Source organism: Pleurodeles waltl, chromosome 4_1 (genome assembly GCF_031143425.1).
Source record: "Pleurodeles waltl isolate 20211129_DDA chromosome 4_1, aPleWal1.hap1.20221129, whole genome shotgun sequence".
Classification (NCBI taxonomy): domain Eukaryota; kingdom Metazoa; phylum Chordata; class Amphibia; order Caudata; family Salamandridae; genus Pleurodeles; species Pleurodeles waltl.
The window spans coordinates 288,241,253-288,253,802 of NC_090442.1; the positions used below are offsets into that span (position 1 = coordinate 288,241,253).

At 47.2% G+C, this 12,550-nt stretch overlaps 1 protein-coding gene across 1 annotated transcript in view; it reads right to left on the bottom strand.

The window, feature by feature from the left end:
* ZFC3H1 (zinc finger C3H1-type containing) overlaps positions 1 to 12,550 on the bottom strand; it is a 715,283-nt gene that overhangs the window by 24,109 nt on the left and 678,624 nt on the right. The gene's annotated exons all lie outside the window — the stretch shown is intronic.

A 12,550-nucleotide genomic window follows, 5' to 3' on the forward strand; every position in this document is an offset into this window, starting at 1 on the left:
ACCAGGATCTAACACAAGGCCCTAGCAGGTCTTTTAAGAATTTAGAAAACTTTTCAAATTGCAAAAATCAATTTCTAATGACAATTTTGGAATTTGTCGTGTGATCAGGTATTGGCTGAGTAGTCCAGCAAATGCAAAGTCTTGTACCCCACCGCTGATCCACCAATGTAGGAAGTTGGCTCTGTATGTGCTATTTCAAAGTAAGGAATAGCATGCACAGAGTCCAAGGGTTCCCCTTAGAGGTAAAATAGTGGTAAAAATAGATAATACTAATGCTCTATTTTGTGGTAGTGTGGTCGAGCAGTAGGCTTATCCAAGGAGTAGTGTTAAGCATTTGTTGTACATACACATAGACAATAAATGAGGTACACACACTCAGAGACAAATCCAGCCAATAGGTTTTTGTATAGAAAAATATCTTTTCTTAGTTTATTTTAAGAACCACAGGTTCAAATTCTACATGTAATAGCTCATTCGAAAGGTATTGCAGGTAAGTACTTTAGGAACTGCAAATCATCAAAATTGCATGTATACTTTTCAAGTTATTCACAAATAGCTGTTTTAAAAGTGGACACTTAGTGCAATTTTCACAGTTCCTAGGGGAGGTAAGTATTTGTTAGTTTTACCAGGTAAGTAAGACACTTACAGGGTTCAGTTCTTGGTCCAAGGTAGCCCACCGTTGGGGGTTCAGAGCAACCCCAAAGTCACCACACCAGCAGCTCAGGGCCGGTCAGGTGCAGAGTTCAAAGTGGTGCCCAAAACACATAGGCTAGAATGGAGAGAAGGGGGTGCCCCGGTTCCGGTCTGCTTGCAGGTAAGTACCCGCGTCTTCGGAGGGCAGACCAGGGGGGTTTTGTAGGGCACCGGGGGGGACACAAGTCCACACAGAAATTTCACCCTCAGCAGCGCGGGGGCGGCCGGGTGCAGTGTAGAAACAAGCGTCGGGTTTGTAATGGAAGTCAATGGGAGATCTAGGGATCTCTTCAGCGCTGCAGGCAGGCAAGGGGGGGGTTCCTCGGAGAAACCTCCACTTGGGCAAGGGAGAGGGACTCCTGGGGGTCACTCCTCCAGTGAAAGTCCGGTCCTTCAGGTCCTGGGGGCTGCGGGTGCAGGGTCTCTCCCAGGTGTCGGGACTTAGGATTCAAAGAGTCGCGGTCAGGGGAAGCCTCGGGATTCCCTCTGCAGGCGGCGCTGTGGGGGCTCAGGGGGGACAGGTTTTTGTACTCACAGTCTTAGAGTAGTCCTGGGGTCCCTCCTGAGGTGTTGGATCGCCACCAGCCGAGTCGGGGTCGCCGGGTGCAGTGTTGCAAGTCTCACGCCTTTTGCGGGGAGCTTGCAGGGTTCTTTAAAGCTGCTGGAAACAAAGTTGCAGCCTTTCTTGGAGCAGGTCCGCTGTCCTCGGGAGTTTCTTGTCTTTTCGAAGCAGGGGCAGTCCTCAGAGGATGTCGAGGTCGCTGGTCCCTTTGGAAGGCGTCGCTGGAGCAGGATCTTTGGAAGGCAGGAGACAGGCCGGTGAGTTTCTGGAGCCAAGGCAGTTGTCGTCTTCTGGTCTTCCTCTGCAGGGGTTTTTCAGCTAGGCAGTCCTTCTTCTTGTAGTTGCAGGAATCTAATTTTCTAGGGTTCAGGGTAGCCCTTAAATACTAAATTTAAGGGCGTGTTTAGGTCTGGGGGGTTAGTAGCCAATGGCTACTAGCCCTGAGGGTGGGTACCCCCTCTTTGTGCCTCCTCCCAAGGGGAGGGGGTCACAATCCTAACCCTATTGGGGGAATCCTCCATCTGCAAGATGGAGGATTTCTAAAAGTCAGAGTCACCTCAGCTCAGGACACCTTAGGGGCTGTCCTGACTGGCCAGTGACTCCTCCTTGTTGCTTTCTTTGTTCCCTCCAGCCTTGCCGCCAAAAGTGGGGGCCGTGGCCGGAGGGGGCGGGCAACTCCACTAAGCTGGAGTGCCCTGCTGGGCTGTGACAAAGGGGTGAGCCTTTGAGGCTCACCGCCAGGTGTCACAGCTCCTGCCTGGGGGAGGTGTTAGCATCTCCACCCAGTGCAGGCTTTGTTACTGGCCTCAGAGTGACAAAGGCACTCTCCCCATGGGGCCAGCAACATGTCTCTGGTGTGGCAGGCTGCTGGAACTAGTCAGCCTACACAGACAGTCGGTTAAGTTTCAGGGGGCACCTCTAAGGTGCCCTCTGTGGTGTATTTTACAATAAAATGTACACTGGCATCAGTGTGCATTTATTGTGCTGAGAAGTTTGATACCAAACTTCCCAGTTTTCAGTGTAGCCATTATGGTGCTGTGGAGTTCGTGTTTGACAGACTCCCAGACCATATACTCTTATGGCTACCCTGCACTTACAATGTCTAAGGTTTTGTTTAGACACTGTAGGGGTACCATGCTCATGCACTGGTACCCTCACCTATGGTATAGTGCACCCTGCCTTAGGGCTGTAAGGCCTGCTAGAGGGGTGTCTTACCTATACTGCATAGGCAGTGAGAGGCTGGCATGGCACCCTGAGGGGAGTGCCATGTCGACTTACTCGTTTGGTCCTCACTAGCACACACAAGCTGGCAAGCAGTGTGTCTGTGCTGAGTGAGAGGTCTCCAGGGTGGCATAAGACATGCTGCAGCCCTTAGAGACCTTCCTTGGCATCAGGGCCCTTGGTACTAGAAGTACCAGTTACAAGGGACTTATCTGGATGCCAGGGTCTGCCAATTGTGGATACAAAAGTACAGGTTAGGGAAAGAACACTGGTGCTGGGGCCTGGTTAGCAGGCCTCAGCACACTTTCAATTGTAAACATAGCATCAGCAAAGGCAAAAAGTCAGGGGGCAACCATGCCAAGGAGGCATTTCCTTACACTCTGCCACCAGGTGAATGTGGTAGTGGAACGCAGACTTATCGTCTGAGAGAATTTTGTCTCATGTTCAACCATTGCAGAGAGCAGCGAGTATGACGGCACAAGAACACTGACGAGGCAGACTGCTGTAGCGGATGCATGTGGAGTCTGGCTTGGGGAACAATGGCAATGCAAGAGGCCATCACCCTTAACAGGCGCATAACAGTCCTGACGATGTGTAGGAAAGTGCCTCTTTGGCTGAGTTACACTCCCGCTACACATATACTTTTTGCCTGATATTGATGCTGACTTGACTGAATGTGCCGGGATCCAACTAACCAGGGCCCAGCACCAGTGTTCTTTCCCTAAACTTTATCATTGTTCCCACAACTGGCACACCCCTGGCACACGGCTAAGTCCCTTATAAAATGTACCAGTGGTACCAACGGCTCTGACCAGGGAGGGTCACTAAGGGCTGCAGCATGTATTGTGCCACCCTGAGGGACACCTCACCAAGCACCTGCACACTGCCGAATGAGTGTGCTGGTGGGAAGAAAAAGGTAAAGTTGACATGGCATCCCTCTCAAGGTGCCATGCCACCTACCACTGCCTGTGGCATAGGTAAGTCACCCCTCTGGCAGGTCTTACAGCCCTAAGGCATGGTGCACTGTACCACAGGTGAGGGCATAGCTGCATGAGCAATATGCCCCTCCTAAGTTCATTCTTAGACATTGTAAGTACAGTGTAGTCATATTGAGTATATGGTCTGGAAGTTTGTCATTACTAACTCAACAGCTCCATAATGGTTTCAATAAATACTGGAAAGCTTGGTATCAAACTTCGCAGCAAAACAAATCCACACTGATGGCAGTGTGGGATTTATTGTAAAATGCACCCAGATGGCATCTCAGAGATGCCCCCTGTATGTTAGTCAAACTGCTAGTGCAGGACTGACCAGTCTGTACCAGCCTGCCACTTTCAGACATGTTTCCGACCACATGTGGTGAGAGCTTTTGTGCTTTCTGTGGCCAGAAACAAAACCTGTCCTGGGTCAAGGTGCTTCACACCTTCCCCCTACAGTAACTAACACCAGGCGGTGAGCCTCAAAGACTGAAGCCTTTGGGTTACAGTGTCCCAGGGCACTCCAGCTAGTAGAGTTGTCTGGACAAAGACCCTCTTTTGGCAGCAAGTCAGGTAGGAAAATTAGGGAAAACAGGGAGGAGTGACCACCCCAGCTAGGACCATCCCTAAGGTGTCCAGAGCTGAAGTGACCATCTACCTGCAGAATCCTCCATCTTGGTTCGGACAACAGGGACCAATAAGGTTAAGTTTGTGTCCCCTTCCCAAAAGGGAGTGGACACAAGAAAGAAGTGGACACAAGAAGGGTGTAGCCACCCTCAGGGACAGTAGCCATTGCTATTGCCCTATGACCACTCAAACACCCCTAAATCCAGGATTTAAGTGCTTCCCTGAACCCAGCTCACCAGATTCCTGAATACCGGACAAGAAAGGACTGCTAAACTGAACCCCCAGCAGAGAAGGAGGAAGACGCAAACTGACTTGGCTTCAGCCCTAACGGCCTGTCTTCTGCTTCAAGGAACCAGCAACAAGAAAGCAACGCATTTCTGCGGGACCAGCGACCTCTGCCAAGCTTCAGAGGACTGCCATACACCCCAAAGGACTAAGAACTCCTGTGGACAGCAGCCCTGTCCAAGAAGAAACTACAAACGAGGGACTCCAGAGCCTCCCCTGATCAATGAGTCCTAACCACCGTCAACTGACGCCACTGGCAGGTGACCAGTTGGCCCAACCAGGTAGAGAGTCCCCAGGTGATTGTGAGCAAGTGCCCACCCTGGGTTGACCTCTCCACCCTGATGTCTGCAGAAGGAATCCCAAGGACCCCTCCTGACCGCAAAAGCTCCAAAGTTATCCGATGCCTAAAAGACCACTACCACGCAGCCCCCAGGCCTTGGAGAACCCGACCACTGGTGTGGCACGTTTCAGCAGGCAGCCCTCCTACTTGCACAGCCTGTGGTTTTCCAGGACTGACCCCCTGGACCCAGCCTGCAGCATCCAAGTGACCCACCTGGGGTCCCCTCCTAGGAAAACATTGGGAGCACAACGCTCTGTTAGCACCCTGCCGCCCCTGTGCCACTGAGGGTGTGTGTATGGTGCCTACTTGTGGCCCCTGCGGTGCTCCTCAAAACCCCTCAGGTCTGCCCTCGAAGACACGGGTACTTACCTGCCAGCAGATCTGAAACAGAGAAGCCCATGTTAAACTTGCCTCAAATTTGACCTCTGCCCCCGGCCAGCCCCTTGTTTCTGGTGGTGGGTGTTTGGGGTTAACTTGAACCCAAACCTGCAGACTTCCTAACCCCCGAGACTGAAACCAAGTCAAGTGCTTACCGGTAAATCGTACTTCAAGAGTAAAGGCTTGGATTACACTTACTCTTCTTAAAGAAGTAATTTCCACTAGAAAGGCAACTTTCCATGTTAGAAATTGAATTTGGCAGGAGTGCATAGGCTCAAATGGTGGTCCCATGAGTCTTGTAAGCACTATATTTAGGTTCCAAGAAGGAATTGGTGGGGTTCTTGGTGGAATGATGCATTTTAAACCTTCCATGAATGCTTTAATGACAGGAACCCTAAATAAAGAACTATGTTGTATATTTTGTGAAATTGCAGTAAGATGAATTTTTATTGAAGCGAATGCCAAGTTAGCTTTTTGTAAATTAAGTAAATAACATGCAATATCTTGTATTGATGCTGTAAGAGGGTCTATATTTTTGGATTGACAGTAATATACAAACCTTTCCCATTTGTTTGCATAGTACTGTCTAGTAGTGTGTTTTCTTGCTTGTTTAATAACTTCCATACATTCTGATGGGAGTTGTAAATATCCAAACCCTATGGCCTTAGGAGCCAAATTGCTAGATTAAGTGTCTTGTGATTTGGATGTCTGATTTGGCCTCCGTTGTGTGTCAAAAGATCTGGTCTGGATGGGAGCTTGGAGTGTGGTACTACTGACTGATCTAATAACGTTATGTACCACGGTCGACGTGCCCATGTTGGTGCTATGAGTATCCTTTTGAGTGAAGTATGACGCAACTTGTTGACTAGATACGGAAGGAGTGGGAGAGGAGGAAAAGCGTATGCAAATATCCATGACCAACTGATCCATAGAGCATTCCCTTTGAATAGGGGATGTGGGTGTATGGATGCAAAGTTTTGTCATTTTGTGTTTTCTCTTGTTACAAACAGGTCTATGTTTGGAGTTCCCCACTTTTGAAAGTATTTTTGAAGTACTTGAGGGTGAACTTCACATTCGGGAGTTTGTTGGTGATTTCTGCTGAGGATATCTGCCCACTGATTGTCTATCCCTGGAATGTATTGCGCCAACAGATGAATTTGATTGTGGATGGCCCATTTCCAAATTTTCTGGGCTAGAAGGGACAGTTGGGATGAATGTGTCCCTCCCAGTTTGTTGAGATAATACATGGTTGTCATGTTGTCTGTTTTTATAAGAATATTCTTCTGTGTGAGAAGAGGTTGCAAAGCTTTGATTGCTAAAAAAAGACAGCTAATAACTCGAAGTGCTTTATGTGCAGCTGTTTGTGTTTGGCATCCCATTGCCCTTGAATGTTGTGATTGTTTAGGTGAGCTACCCAACCAATCATTGATGCGTCTGTTGTAATTATGGTCTGACGCAAAGGGGCTTGAAATGGCCACCCTTGCTTAGATTTGTGGAATTCCACCACTGAAGGGACATGGTTGTTTGGCGGTCTATCATCACTAGATCTTGAAGTTGACTGTGTGCTTTTGACCATTGTTGTGCAAGGCACTGTTGTGAGGGCCGCATGTTTAGTTGTGTGTGTGTGGTACAATTGCAATACATGACGCCATCATTCCTAAAATTTTCATGACAAATCTGACAGTGTATTGTTGATTTGTTTGTATTTGTGTGATTATATTTTGGAACGCTTGTATCCTTTGTGTATTTGGATATGCTAAAGCTTGCTGAGTGTTTAGTATTGCACCCAAATACTATTGTATTTGTGCTGGTTGAAGGTCTGATTTTTGGTAGTTTATTGGGAAGCCTAGTGTGTGTAAGGTTTGTATTACATAATGCATATGATTTTGGCATTGTCTACGACTGTTTTGATTTTATTAACCAATCGTCTAGATATGGAAAGACACGTATATGTTGTCTTCTTATGTAGGCTGCTACTAATGCCAAGCACTTTGTGAATACCCTTGGAGCTGTTATTGCAGAGGGTAACACTTTGAATTTGTAGTGTTTTCCCTGAATGACAAACCTGAGATTTTCTGTGTGCAGGATGGATGGGTTTGTGAAAATACGCATCCTTGAGGTCTAAGGCTGTCATGAAGTCTTGTTTTTGTAATAGTGGGATGACATCCTGTAAAGTTACCATGTGGAAATGTTCTGACAGGATGTAAAGATTGAGAGCATGAGGTTTAATATTGGCCTGAGGGTGCCATCCTTTTTGGGAATTAGAAAATATAGTGAATAAACTCCTGTTCCTATTTGAGACCGTGGAACCATTTCTAATGCTTGTTTGAGTAATAGAGATTGGACCTCTTGTTGTAACAGAATTGTGTGTTCTGTGGATAGTTTGTGTGACCTTGGTGGAATATTTGGAGGAGTGTTTATCAATTCTAGGCAATAGCCACTGCGGATAATTGACAGCACCCAGTTGTCTGTGGTAATATTTAGCCAATTTGTGAGGAACTGTTGTAGTCTTCCCCCCATAGGAGAGGCGTGGAATGGAAGGGAATGAGGGAAGTCACTGGTTTGGGTGCTGTGGAGGCTGCTTAGAGGCCTGAAACTTCCCTCTATTTCTGGGGTATTGTCCTCTATATGTGCCCCTAAAACTACCACATTGGTATAGTGGTTGGTAGGTTGGCTTTGTCTGCGAGGTGGATGCCTCTGAAGGCTGTGTTCTGAAACCACCTTGAAACTGAGGTTTACGAAAGGACCCCCTATATGTTGCAGAGTAGAGTGCACCCATTGCCTTTGCTGTGTCAGAGACCTTTCGCAATTTTTCTATGGCTGTGTCTACTTCTGGCCCAAAAAGATGTTTTTTGTCGAACGGCATGTTCAACACAGCCTGCTGTATTTCTGGCTTGAATCCAGAAGATCTGAGCCATGCATGTCTGCATATAGTGACTGCAGTGTTGACAATCCTAGCAGCAGTATCTGCTGCATCTAGGGCAGATCTTATCTGATTGTTTGTAATGGCTAGCCCTTCCTCCACTACTTGTTGTGCCCTTTTCTGGTGTTCTTTGGGGAGATGCTGTATTAGGTCTTGCATCTCACCCCAATGGGCTCTGTCATAGCGAGCTAATAGAGCTTGCGAGTTGGCTATCCTCCACTGATTTGCTGCCTGGGACGCAACTCTTTTCCCTGCAGGATTGAATTTCATGCTCTCTTTATAAGGAGGGGGTGCATTACCTGATGATTGACTATTTTCTCTCTTCCTGGCAGTGCTAACTACCACAGAATCAGGAGGTACCTGATGGGTAATATAATCAGGGTCAGAGGGTGCAGGTTTTTATTTTTTCTCTATCCTAGGTGTTATGATGCGTGCCTTAACTAGTTCACTGAAGATCTGATCGGCATGTTTTACCATGCCTGGGAGCATCGGGAGGCTTTGATACCTAGAATGTGTTGAGGATAGAGTGTTAAATAAGAAATCCTCTTCTAGGGGTTCTGTATGCATGGTAACACCATGATATATGACTTGATTATAGACAGTACTATCCTCAGGTGGTGATGGTTTAGATGGATAGCCGTCTGGATCGATACTTGGAATGGGATCAGGGTCATAAAGATCCCATGGATGCACATTGTCCTGTTGTGAATTTTAAGAATGAGTGGGTGACTGCATTGGTGTAGGGCTGGTAGGAGGAGAGGTAGGTAGGTGGGAAGAATGAGGAGGAGAGCGAGGAGGAGAAGATTGAGGAGGTGGTAGTTTTTTCTTCTGCTTTGGCACTTTAGCTGGAGGCTGCATAGTGTCCAATTCCTCCTGAAAAGCTAGCTAGCTTCCTCTTTGTTTTTAAAGGCGGTGCTATCAGAATTATCCCTGTTTCCTTATGGATGTGGATCCTGGATTGCCTTTCATCCATAATTTCTAGAATTGGTTGTACCTCTAACTCCTCTTCAGAGGTTTTGTGGCTTTCTTTAAGTCTCTTTGAAAGTCCATGCTCCTCTGTGTAAGTTGGCCTTTTTGGCTCCGACGCATGCTTTTTCGGGATCAAAAAAGATGAAGAGGCAAATTTTCTACTCCAAAAAGTGGTGTTTAGTCGAACGGAGCTCTTTGCTGTCTCGGATGTTTTCAGAGGAGTGTCCTTTTTTGGTGCCGAACTGGGAGGTTGGTCACCGACAGTCTTTTTTTGGACCGAGCCATGGCCTTCCGGCAGTGGCGTACCCAAGACCTTATGTTGTTTCTTTTGTGAGGGTGCAGGGGCAGACGTACTCACATGTTGTCCTGCTGTGACCGGTCTGTCCTCATCTTATTCCTGCTTGGACTCAGAATCTCAAACCAAGACTGCAGTCTGTATCAACTCTTCCACGTTGAGATGTTCCCCGCTCATCTATGCCATTTCGAGCCTTCTTGCTCTTCTGTCTCTAAGAGTCTTTTTCGATCAGAAGGATCGACAGGCCTCGCAGTTGTCTTCCAGATGGTTTGGGTGAAAGGCGCAACCTCTTGCAAACCAGATGCTAGTCTGTATATGGGTACTTCGCGTGGCACAGAGGACAGAATCTGAATGGAGTGCAGTCCATGAGGCTTCCACACAGTCGGCCTGAGTTGGGGGCGCGCGAGCCCTGTAAGTCGAACAAAGTTGTTTTCCCCGACAGTAGTGCTGTGTCGATGGAAGATTATGAACCCTATAGATACAATACTGACGAAAAGAGGTTTTCCAAAGTTTTCCGAATCGAAATCTAGGAGCGAAATGAACACATCCGAACCCAATGGCGGAAAGAAAACACTCTAACAATGGAGTTGATGCCCATGCTCAAAGGAACCGAAGAGGAGTCGCCACTCGATCCCGTAACTCGTAAAGACATCTTCGAAGAAACCCAACTTGTAACACTCCGAGCCCAACACTAGATGGTGGACTAATGAACAGCATGTGTATCCGCAGCTACATATGCCATCGAACATTATTATTATTAAAATATATATATATATATACATACACACACACATACAGACACACACACACACACACACACACACAAATACTCCACTTAGAGTAAGGAACATACGATTAAAGTATCAACTGTTAAGCAAAAGCTCTTCTTCAGAGTAAAGTAAACAAACCATTAAGAAGTTGTCATTGACAAACTTGAAGTGGAGAACTACTGCTTTCACACCACGTAACAGAGAATAATACCAAAAGTAGCCTTGAAGCACAGGCAAGAAACCTATATAGGGTCCCAGGTTAATAAATACCCCCAATAATCTACCTGTGACAATTTAAGGAACAATAACACCTGCCAAAAGTATGAACACACACTGGGTGCTACCATTAGGTGGGACGGACACAGAACTGAAAAAGCCTCACAACACTGCCAAGGCATGGCTCATCTGTGAAATATGTAGAGACAAAAACTCCTACAAGCCAGTAAAAGAGGTATTAACTAGGTCAAAGGGTAGAGAGGAGCCAAGCTAATTCACTGTTCCACCCCTACTACCACTAAAACGTCTTAAAGCGGAGTCGACCTGTGCACCAAATAAATGTGCACCATCAAAAGACATGTCTGTCCATCAATGTGGCTTGAACTGCCTCTGAAAATCCAGAGGTACCTACACAGGCAAGGCGACTTAGTGCAACTGAGGGCGCCGTAGCCACAGTCAATAGTACCCATAGCACAGCAAATAATTAGTATAGCTGCTTGCTGGCTATCTTAAATCATAGGGGCAAGAGTGCTCCTGAAATCACATGGAAGCATAGGCAAGCTTTGCAATCAGTCCCATAACGAAGGTGAGAAATGTCAAAGAACACAAGACTTGAACAGAGCATAAAGTGAACTTCCGGTGGAGAACATATGCCTGCCACTGACGTCTAGACTCCTGGAGTCTCAGATTGGACATGTGGCAGAAACTCAATATCATAGAACGTCAACATTAAATTTCAATGAGTAGGATGTCTTAGGAGAAAAACCAGATTACTAGGGGCAAGTCAGTGACATATAGCCCAATCAACAGGCGCCCCTGTATCCGGCTTAGGCCAAGCCCCCAACAAAACATCATGTAGGGCTTCACTGTAAGGAAGCACTGGCTCAACCCGTTTGGCCTTGATGGAGGACATCAAGTAGAGGATCCGAAGTTAATTCCACTGAAGGAAGTGTTAGATTTAAAACTACAGCAACCCTTCTCAGCATGTCAGCAAGAGTGGAGCTCACCTCTGTAGCAAGGCCAGGAGAAGAAAGTAGGCCTGAGGCTGGGGAAGAGTCCAAGCCAATAGCTGCAGCTAGATCAGTCAGCCAGCTGTCCTCTCTATGAGGCTGATGAATATCTGAAATGGGCAGTATACCCTCCAACTCTTCCACAACCTCTCCATAATGTCCCTCAGAGGATAAATATGAGGGGACTCTCCAGAATGTGGAGAGAGGTCAGGGATACTGGCACCGTACCAGACGTCAAATGGCAGTGAGAAGACTATCTCTGGATGTCGATTTCAACTTTAGATGGGGAAAGGGATTCAACATCGATCGGGCTGCCAGTGGAGTTGCCGGAGTTGGGTGATATACCGGGCCCCAAAGGTGGAAATCCCAAAGGGCTGTGCACCAGAACCGTAACAGCTTCATCAACTGAAGCTAAAGGCCTAACTGAAGCCAAGGGGAAACCTGCCTGCGTGGACACAATCAAGGCACTTTGCACCTCCTTGAGGGCCAACAGGCGCGATAGAGGAAGGTGATTTCCCCAAAATAACGTGAAGGGAAACATAGTACTCACGTATCTGGCTTAGAGGCGCCCCGGCCCCTGGAAAAAGAAGGGAGACAAGGTGGAATCTTAGGCCCTGACTTGTCAGCTGAGGAATCGTGGGAGGACGTACGCAGTTAAGTCTGCAACTTTGATCGCTTGCGCGTGACTTACCTCATTAAGTCGATGGAGAATGACATCCACGAGAATGACTCCTTGAACAGACCAGTGAACGGACCTAAGTACAAACAAGGAGGAGATCGGGGTCTACGGGAAATCTAGGATGGCTCTAACATCAGTGCCACCAGAAGCTTCATATGACGCTCCTGCAGAGCTTTCTGACTCTTCGGCATCATGGAGGTTGCTCAGGCACCACATACAAATCGAGTGGGGGTTTGTAGCCAACATCTGTCTTCCACAGGATTTGAACCCCTCTGATATGGACAGGAAAAAGCACACTGTTCAGTGACAAAAATGTCAAAGTAGGACGAAAATGGCCTGACTAGTGTTACCAGATTCGCGTTGTAAGTGCGGAAAAGAAGGAACTGACATCAGCCAGTGGGTTTTATGGACTCAGGCTGACATCATATCCGGTCGACGATGTCAATACAGATTTGCGCAATGCCCACTTCCGAAACGCAGTAGTGCAATGGGAAAAAAGTTCCTGGATCCAGTCTTGCGCCTGGGGAAAATTCTAAAGTAAGGAATCTGTGGTTAGATGTGTCTATCAGATAGACAAACCTAGATGAAGAAATCACAATAATACT